Source organism: Cryptomeria japonica, chromosome 8 (assembly GCF_030272615.1).
Source record: "Cryptomeria japonica chromosome 8, Sugi_1.0, whole genome shotgun sequence".
Taxonomy (NCBI): domain Eukaryota; kingdom Viridiplantae; phylum Streptophyta; class Pinopsida; order Cupressales; family Cupressaceae; genus Cryptomeria; species Cryptomeria japonica.
The window spans coordinates 175,986,555-175,997,044 of NC_081412.1; positions in this window are offsets into that span (position 1 = coordinate 175,986,555).

Below are 10,490 nucleotides of genomic sequence, written 5' to 3' on the forward strand. Positions count from 1 at the left end.
TCCTAGGGAATACCAAACACCACTACCGCTCTGCTGGAATTTTCCACACAAACAAAGCTTGGCAAGTTTCAAATTGCCTTTGATCGCACAAGAGCTCAAGAAAGTTCACAAGAAGTCAGTGTAAATGAAAATGTGCTAACATTTCCTTATTTATCAGATGAGATTTATTGGTGCTATGATCCAATGGTCAGTTTTGAAACTCACAACTTAAAGTACACTGATTTGACTTTACCAATTATTTGTTGTCGATACCGATACACAAATAAATAACTCACAGGAAAAACTCCAATTAAGAAGTTTTAGACCAACTTTTATGCATCACAACTTTGCAGTTAAACACATCCTTAGGTTTGTTAAGGGGATTCAAAAGTAATCTTACCATATGTGCTCCCCCTAGGCATCGATATGCCTAGTTAGAAGAGGAACTGTCATCACCGATGGATGATGACTTGGTTTCAGAATGTCCTTGTCCTTATTTTCCTTCATCCTTCTTGATCCATGTCTTTTTCATTTCATTTCTTATTTCTTTAGTTGTCTTCTTTCCTTTCAGGTCATTTTTCTCTTTATTCTTGCTAAACTGGTTCTTGTCTACAAACCAGTTGTAGGATCGGCTCCTGCATTCTTTGGCTAAGTGACCAATCTTATGGTAGTTAAAGCATGCCATACCAGTTGTCCTCCATGGTCCTAAATTGTTTCTCTAACCCATTCTCATTCTGCAGTTTTTTGCAACATGATCAAAATTACCACACGTGGAACAGGTGGCATTCAACTGATTACTCCTTTTGTTAGGACTGACTGGTTTGAACGATGATCTTGATACATTTGTCTTGAACCTGCATTCTTCAAATCTATGTCCAAACTTGTTGCATGTGAAGCAATGTCCATTAAATCTTCTTCTATTTGACATACTGCTAGATTGAGATCTACACTCATAACCAGTGTGGTCATACTTATGACAATTATGGCAATAACCATCAAAGGTGAAAGTCTTATTTTGATTAACTAGTTTATTTCTATAGTCATTGGTCTTATGACCAGATTTACCACAATGATTACAAGAGAATTTAGAAGACTTCATACCTTTTTCTTTTGGATGGTTTCTTTAATCATCCTTCATCTTTTTGGATTTAGATGATTCTTCAGTTTCCATAGGACCTGAACTGGGGTAACCAAGGCCGGTTGTATCCTTTGTTCTTCTCTGAACTTTCAACTGTTTATCTACCTTCTCAAAGCTTTCATTGAACTTTCTCAGCTTCTCATTTCTCTCATTCTCAGTTTTCAGCTCACTCTTGAGTTGTCCAATCTCTTTCATCATCTTCTCCTTTTCTTCTACATTGTCATTCAGATGTTTGTCTATGTATTCATTCTTTTGAGTGAGAACTCAGATTTATTCATCTTTCTTAGTCATGATTGCATTATTTTCTCTCAAGGCATCTTCAGCAAGCCTCCTGGCTCTTTCAGCTTTTGACAGTTCTTCTTCTGCCTCCCTTTTTCTTTCATCAGCACTTTTGTTGGCTTCCAATATCTCAGTCATTCTCAGGGCCTGACCTTCATGTTCTCTTTTGAGATGAGTAATTTCTTCAATCAACTTCTTGTTCTTTTCCATGAGTTCTGAGACTGCTTCTTCAACTTCTTCAGATCCACTCTATTCAGAGAGTTGATCTATGATATCCTGACTCTCATTTAGTTGTTGAGATAATTCCTTCCTTTTTGCAAGACATTTTCTCAGTCTCTCTTTCAGATGAGAAATGATTTCATTGGCTTCATCAATATGCTTCTGATACCGGTACTCTTCCATGATCTTTATCCTCAAGTTGTCAAGCTTCACTTCAGAGGAACAGAGCTCCGATTCCAATTGTTAATCCCAAACGATACTGAAAGAGGAGTAGTGAATCAGCACTTTACCAGTTTTATCTAATTGAAACTTTTACTTTAAAGTTTGAACTAATATATCATTCATCAATGTAAATATTTACTGCAGAAGATTAAGCATACATGAAAAGACACACAATGACACACAGATTTATCTCATGGAAATCCAATAGGGAGAAAACCACGGTGTGAGTAGGAACTCACAAAATATGTACTCTTCTAGAGTACGCCCAGTTAAGGGATTTTGATCAAGGCTGGTTAGTGCCTTTACCCTGTTAAAGGTATCTTGGTCAAAGGACTTAGAACATCAATCAAGATGTCACCCTGTTAAGAGATTTTTACAATGGGACCTCTTAAATTCCACTCGGTTAAAGGATTTAAGTTGCAATTGTTAGAAAGCAATAGATGAATGATCTGCTAAAACTGCTACTCATTAGCCTAATCAGATCACACTAAAGAACCACATTAGATCTACATCAGCTGTGTCTGTTATACACAACTCTTATTTCTTGAATGCACTATCAACTCTGCCTTTTGTCGATTTGTTGATCCTTGAATATCACATTGCCAGTCCTTTGTCACTTGAGTCGCCACTTCTATGAAACTCCACTCTACCGGTCTTTTGTCACTTGAGTCACCACTTCTGTGAAACTCCACTCTACCAGTCTTTTGTCATTCAGCTCTACAGTCTCTTAAACTCCCCCTGTGTCCACTTTCACATTATCTTCATTCATGTCGACAACAAACATCTCAAGAATGAGATATGTGTATTTATAGACCCTTTAGTCTGTCACCAACTTTCCCTCCAAAACATTCCTTTCAAAATTTCATTGTCAGACCTTAAATTATGCCTCTGAAATCATGCAGGAATCTCTTTCAATATAGTCAAACATGTTGATAAGTTCTCTGGTTGACTGGAGAAGACTCTCGATTTAGCTAGATGTAATTGAACGTTACCAGTCTACCAATTACCGACTCTTTTGATGTACCGATCAAAACCTTTCTAGACAATTTCCTCTTGTATACCAGTCTGTTCTTTTCTTAGCCAGTGAACCTCTTCTGTGCCGATCTACTCACCGCTACTCGATCTTCTTACTGTTTGCCGGTCTACTTACTGCTTGCCGGTCTACTCACTGCTTGTTAGTCTACTCACTTCTTGCCGGTCTACTCACTGCTTGTTGGTCTACTCACTGCCGATGGACTATAAAGAATAAGGAGATGATGTTGCCAACAATGACAACCATACCATTTACCATTCATACAAAATAGTATCAGAATGCCAACAGGTAGTGTATAATTATCTTTCTCTGATGCTTTATTGTGGTTACAAAAATCAACACAAAGTCTAATCTCTCCATTCTTCTTCCTTACTGGCACCAAATTAGCAACCCAAGTGGAGTGGTGTATACGGAAAATAATCTTGACAACAAGCAACTTTTGAACTTCCTTAAAAATTAGGGGTTTTATTAACAAATTGACCAATCATTGTTTTTATCTAAATGGCTTCATATTGGGTCTCAAAGGTATAACATGTGTGATAATAGATGTATCAAATGTTTTTCAGGTCTTCATATCCCCATGCTATAACATCAATGTATTCTTTCAGGATTTGTATAATTTTCTTCCTCTCAGTGGCAGTGCAAATCTTACCAATATAAACTAACTTGTCTTGACCCTCTTGACCAATATTGTGCGGTTCATATTTTCCAGCATCTGAATCTGTGGTCAGTCTTTCTTTTATCCTAGGGTCAAAGTCAAAAATCCATTCTAAAGTTACCATACCTTTGGGAATTACATTTGTGGGGAGATCAAAAATTTCTTCATTGTACCATCTTCATCAACATTGTCTAATCTATCATCTTCTTCAATAATCTACTCTTCAAAAGCATCAAAATTTGCTAGGAAAGATAGGATGTGTCTATCATTTTCAAAAACTTGGAAATGCTTGATGTTGTTGGGTACAATGGGTGTGGAGACCACCTCTACCAAAAATATTTTCAAAGGAGATTGAAAATATGGTTCCAATGTACTTGATGCAATAGCCAATGCATCTGATATTCCATTTCCTTTCCGGGGCACTAACTGGATATCAAAAGTGTCAAAGTCTTCAATCAATCCCCATACCTAGTTTCTATATGCTGCCAACCTTTTGTCATGACATGCATATTGACTTCTTATTTTCTTAACCACCAACTCAAAATCTCCTTGCACTCTTAAGAATTTAGCTCCCTTTTTATGGGTGAAGAGGAGTCCCCTTACCAAGGCTTCATATTCGGTCATATTGTTGGTTCAAGGGAATTGGAGTCGATAGGAGGATAGAAAGGTATTCCCTTTAGGATTGGTTAATTCAACTCTTGCTCCACTACCTTATTTGGATCTGGATCCATCAAACTTTAGAAACTAGATTCTATCCTTCAATTTATTTATATTCTTTAGCTTGGGTTCAGTAATCAATGGCTGAAGATTACTTTTGGAAGCGGTTGCTGCTCCCTGAGTTTGATATCTTCTAGTATCTAAGGTTGCTCATTAACATGTTCTGAGAGTACTTCAACCATAGTGTAAGTGAATTGCTCTTCTTGAAGCAACATGGGAGGTTGTCTCCTCATTCCCTTGCTTGCCTACCCCAACTAGAAGGACCTCCTTTTTACACTACTCTAGATGGGGAGCTTTCATTTTAATTTCCTCCCTTTGAAGAATTGTTCTCTCATAATTTGGCTTTTCAATTTCTTTGACAACGATATCATAATCAGTATCTTCACAAGGGACCAGACTCATCAACTTTGTGACTTCATTTTGACAAGGGATGCAGAATATCTTTGAGTGTTCTTGATGATGTATCCTACACCATTGTGGGAGCAATAAATATTGCACTTTCATGTTATCTCCTAACAAGAAGATCCCTTGTATCATTCTTGCAATGAATTCCTTAATTCTCCCCATTTTTTCTACCACAATAACTTGATGGGACTGGGGAACTAGAGGTGTAGAGAAAGTGATAATTTCATTCACTCTATAAACTCCTAGACTTACTTTAGCATACACTACCTCATTGGGAGCTCCATAATCTGTAACTAGTTTCTTCAACTTGGGTTCACTGTCGATCTGTATCTGGTTACTTACACCTTTCCATGGAAGCCATAAGTATGTAAAACAAGTTAAACAGTAACCTCCCAAAGTCTTTGATCAATCTCTGCTGACAAGCATCCCATATACTTCTGGAATATCAACTACTTGGATGTCAATGTAATTGGATATGTATGGATCAACACCCAATTGAGTGTACACATCTTTCAACTCCCTAATCACATTCACCTCAGTCTTTTCTAGTTGCACCACTTTCCTATTCACACATACTGGGCTAAGACCAAGCTTCTGACATATGGAATAAGGCATTACATTTCCAGTAGTGTTTGAATCTACCAAATAGTTATGTAGATTCTTTCCTCATATCTTTAGGCTAAGTAGGGATGGAGAGTTTTCGATGGCATCATTATTGATATTAGCATTGACCTCATTCAATTCATCCATCTTGACCTCACTGCTCTGAGATTCCAATTGTTCTAATTTCTTGAGAAGAGCCTTCTTCTATTCGGGGCAATATCTTAACACTTCCATTAATGACATAGTTGTTGCAATCCTCTCCATCTCCCTGGTAACATCAAAAGATCCTTTTACAACATATTTTTGGCTTTGTCCTTGTCTATGACGCGTTCCTTGAAAATCTTGAGGAGGAGGAGGATTGTTGCTTGTATTTGCATCAGGAGGTACGAATCCACCTTTTGGGGGAGGTGGTTCTATGAATGGTGTCATGCCTTGACTTCTGAGATTGTAATTATTTCCAGTTTGGAAGGCTTGGGCATCGTAAACTCATGGTTTACTTTCAGATTTTGCTTGAAATTCTTTGTAAAGGAAGGTGTCAACCAACATTGTTGTATTAACCTTTTATGGTTCCTCATTAGAGAACCCTTTTGGTTATGAATCTGCTTGAGCAATCCTAATCATTTTTTTAAACTGTGCACAATTGACTTCTGAATGTGATGCTATATCATGCAACCTGCACCAATTAGTTAGTAAATTCATGTCCACCAACTTTACACTTTGCATGTTATTATGGTTGTCTCTTGCATCAGGATGGTCATGATTTACTCCACCATTGTTTGGACTCGTGTTCCATTGTCTATTGTACAACTTGGAATTATATCTTTGGTTTTGACTCTGATTATTATAACCACACTAATTATTATATGATTGGGATTGGTTGTACCCTCTTGGAGGATTCATCTTTAGTTGACTAATATCTGAAGTAACTTGCGAAATCATCTTCTTCAAAGCTTCTACTTCAATGGATATGTGTGACCCTTGACTATTAGGCGTCGAATTTGGGGCTTGGTTTTCTATGTTTAGGTTACCATATTGTTGTCTTGCCCCATGTATTTGATCAATGTATTATGTTTGGATAGGAGTCACATTGGCAGTGTTCTGCCATTGTAAAGCTTGTGCAGCAAATTGTTGACTAGCTTGAGGTTGGGGTCATAAAGTGGTACCGTGTTCATCGTTGGGGCTCCTATTGTAAGGATGATGGAACCTCGAGGAGTTGGTTGTAATTTCCCTTGTTTATTCCTATAGGCAAGTTGTATCCAATCCCCATAGGCTTCTAATTTAATTCTTCATTCATGTTGATTGCCAAAGAATAAACCTTTTCCAAAGTATCCCTTTTATCTTCAGGCACACTTTTCTTAATAAACATTGCACTCTAGGGGACAATGTCTCTCAAATAGGAATCAATTGCTACATTTGGTGCCACTTGGTGAGGAGCTTGTAATCTCTTGTATGCTCTTTGGAAGCTAGTATTGAAAGCTATGAGAGGTTCATTTGGTAACTTCTTAAGGGAGACAAACTGATGGTACAATGTTCCAAGATCGACATACACTCGAAATTGGTTGATGAAAGATTTCTCTAAAAGGTTCCAGCTATCAATGGAGTTTTCTGGTAGAGTCAGATACCAATTATACTCGTTCTCCCCAAATGAATATGGGAAAAGTCTACATACCACATCCTGATGTTGAATGTTATTATGAACCACTGTGTCCTTAAATGCTTCAATATGTTCTTTTGCGGACCTAGATCCCCCAAAGTAGAACTTACTATAGAATTTGTTTGGATTCCTAGGTAGGTCGTGTATTCCTCCAGGTATATTTCTCAATGGTGTGTGATCTTGGTTAAAGTACGTTATTATAGGTGGTGGTGGATGTTGAGTTATGAAAGGTGCAACAATGGGTTGAGGACTAGGGATTAGCTAGTCTTCTATGTTGGATTCAGATGATTGTACTAGTCGGTCTATTGAAGACTGTCCTTTAGCTTAATTCCTCTTCTTCCTAGTTGTAGGTCCTAACTCTACTAAGTTTGATGGAGAAGAGTTACTCCTAAGAATTTTATGAAACCTCTTCGGAGAGAAAGATGATATATGCTCAAGCTTTTAGTATCTCAATTTCTTGGTTGTGGAGGAGGTAGTTGAGGGTTTCTTTGAGTGAGGAGTTGCGTTTGTGCTTCCACTTCTATGTGTATATCCTTCTTCCTTTCATTGTCAAGGACTTGTTGTGTTCGTAACCAGTCACTATGATTCCTTCTACTGTCCCAAGCAAGAGAGTATAGTTGGAGAACTATTTTATCTTTTTCTTAGTTGAGGTTGAGTTGTGTGAATGGTAAAATTCTATCTCCTGGGGGTACCATGCTAGGTCATAGTGTGACCATGCAATTGAAAGTTAAGATAATTTATCCTTCAGGCCCTCCTTCTAGAGCCAGTTTCTGTTGATGGGTGCTTTGACACACTCACCAACAGTCAGATAGTTTATGTGAACACCCACCACCTCTCCTAAAAGGAAATCAATCTTGAAACAATAATTAATCCAAGGTCTCTATAGTTGGGTCACGATGATGTTGGGTCACTCAGTGGTTGATGCAATTGTACCTGTCAATGGATGCGATTGTACCTGTCAATGGGCCTACTGGTTGAAACAACTTCGAATTACCTTTTTTTTTGTTTTATCTGATTTAGATTCTCTCAAAAATAAACAGCAAAAGATAGATCAAGGGAACAAGGAAATAACAATGAAATCAATACAATAACAACTGAATGATCCACATGGTCAAAATTTCATAATCCCAATATTATCAATATTACTAAATCAACATTCAGATAACGAGCTCCACAAAGTATATTAAGTCAATCAACTTCACACACCAATGGAAATTAATATTACCCAACCAATAATCGCCCTATCAATTTAATCCTCATATACAATTTACATGCACAATATGATTCATAAAATAACAAAGCATCCAAAAAGAACTAGTTGCGATTCAAATAATAGAAGTTACCAGATTACGAAGAACATAACCATATAGAACACACAAGCAGATCAGGCAATCCACAAGCTACTTTTTGTATTAAACTTCAAAGAGTATCACAAAAATTCTTCTAAACTCATAAAAATATACATAAAATCTCCAATGAGACCTCAAATCATCAATTCGCAGACCCTTACAATGAATCAAAATTTCTAATTTAAAGAGTTTCATGTCCTTAACTTTAGGAATTAAAGCTATCTAAACTAAGTGCTACAAAAACAAGGAGCTGTAGTTAACATGCAAGTCTTTGCCCTGAACTCCAATGTAACTACTAACTATCACTACCAAACATGTATTTCCAAAATTGGCCATTACAGCCATGCAAAATTTTCCCAAAAGATGAAGTTGATGTTGTCCCGCAGCTAAACTCCTAGCCTTAATAGTGTCAACCAAAAATATCTTCAAAAGGCTATCGAAATTGCATGTGTGCCAACTATATGTTAATCCTTTACTCCTTTAATAGTTCTTATAGTTACTGATAAAGCATCAAGATAGATCCTTATGTTGAAGATAAAATCATTAATATAGAGAAATGCCTGGATGAAGAAGAGTAAAAACAATATACTAAGTTATTACTTGAATTTCTTGAAATCTTTGCTTGGATATACTTTGATATGCCTGGCATAGATCCTAATATTGTCACTCGTAACATTCTCCTAATTCTTGATGCTAAACCTGTGAAGCAAAAGATTCGAAAGGTTCACCCTAAAGTGGCATTACTTGTTAAAGTTGAGATTGAAAAGTTGTTGGATGTTGGATTCATCCATCCTATCGATTATTCCCCATGGATTTCAAACATTGTGGATGTGGCTAAGTCTGATAATAATATTAGGATGTGTATGGACTTCTGTGATCTACACAAATCCTCTTTAAAAGATGATTTCCCTCTCCCGAATATTGATATGATAGTGGATTTTGTAGCAAGTCATGCCTTATTATCCTTCATGGATGGTTTCTCTGGATATAATCAATTCTTCATTAATCCTCAAGATCAATACAAAACTACTTTCGCCACCCCTTGGGGAACCTTTTGTTGGGTTATGATACCTTTTGGATTGAAAAACATAGGTGCAACCTATCAACATGCTATGACTATCATATTACATGACTATATGCATGAGACCTTAGAAGATTACATTGATGATATCTTAGCTAAATCCGTTCTTTGCATAGATCATGTGAAAATCCTTTGCCAAATCTTTGAGAGAAGTCGTAAGTATAACATGCACTTGAATCTCAAAAAGTGTGTGTTTGTTGTGGATAGTGGAAAACTATTAGGGTTCATAGTTTCACATCATGGCATTGAGGTGAATACGAAGAAAATAGATGCTATTGCTAACATACCACCTCCTAAGAATGTCTCCCAACTAAAATGTTTGCAAGGAAAGATCCAAGCTATTTGTAGGTTTGTTTCTCAACTTGCGGATCGTACATTTCCTTTTACTCAATTTCTTGAAAAGAATACCATTTTCCAATGGAATGAGGATTGTTGTCAAGCATTTGAAGACCTAAAAACTTATTTGGCCAATCCTCCTATTCTTCAACCCGCTGACCCTTTTAAACCCTTTTTTTCTATACACAACTGCTTCCCTTCATACTCTTGCAGTTTTATCGGCACAACGTGATAAGGATGGTAGAGAATGTTCGGTTTATTACATAAGCCACACTCTACTCGATTATGAAGCCCGATATTATGTGATAGAAAGGTAGTGCCTTGCTTTGGTCTTCACAACTGAAAAGTTAAGGCATTACTTGTTGAAGGTTGAGGTGCATGTTATCATTAAGTTTGACCCTCTCAAGCATCTTTTCTCTAAAATTGACCTTTCTGAATGCTTAGCTAAGTGGGTTATGATGTTGATCGAGTTTGACCTTAAGTTTGTCTCACAAAAGGAAATAAAGGGTCAAGTGTTGACTGACCACCTAGCTGACGCTCCTTCACCCTTCTCCCTACCTAATCCAGAGTCCTTTCCCGATGAATACATTTTCTCTATTGAGATTTATGAGACTTGGGAATTATACTTTGATGGCTCTAGATGTCGTATAGGATCGATGGCAGGGTGGTCTTAATTTCTCCTAAAAAGAAGCAAATCCCTTTATCATATCATCTCAATTTCTTATGTACCAACAATATTGTTGAATATGAGGCTCTTATAGCTGGAATTAAAGAAGCCTTAGCATTAAATATAAAACATCTATATATTTATGGAAAT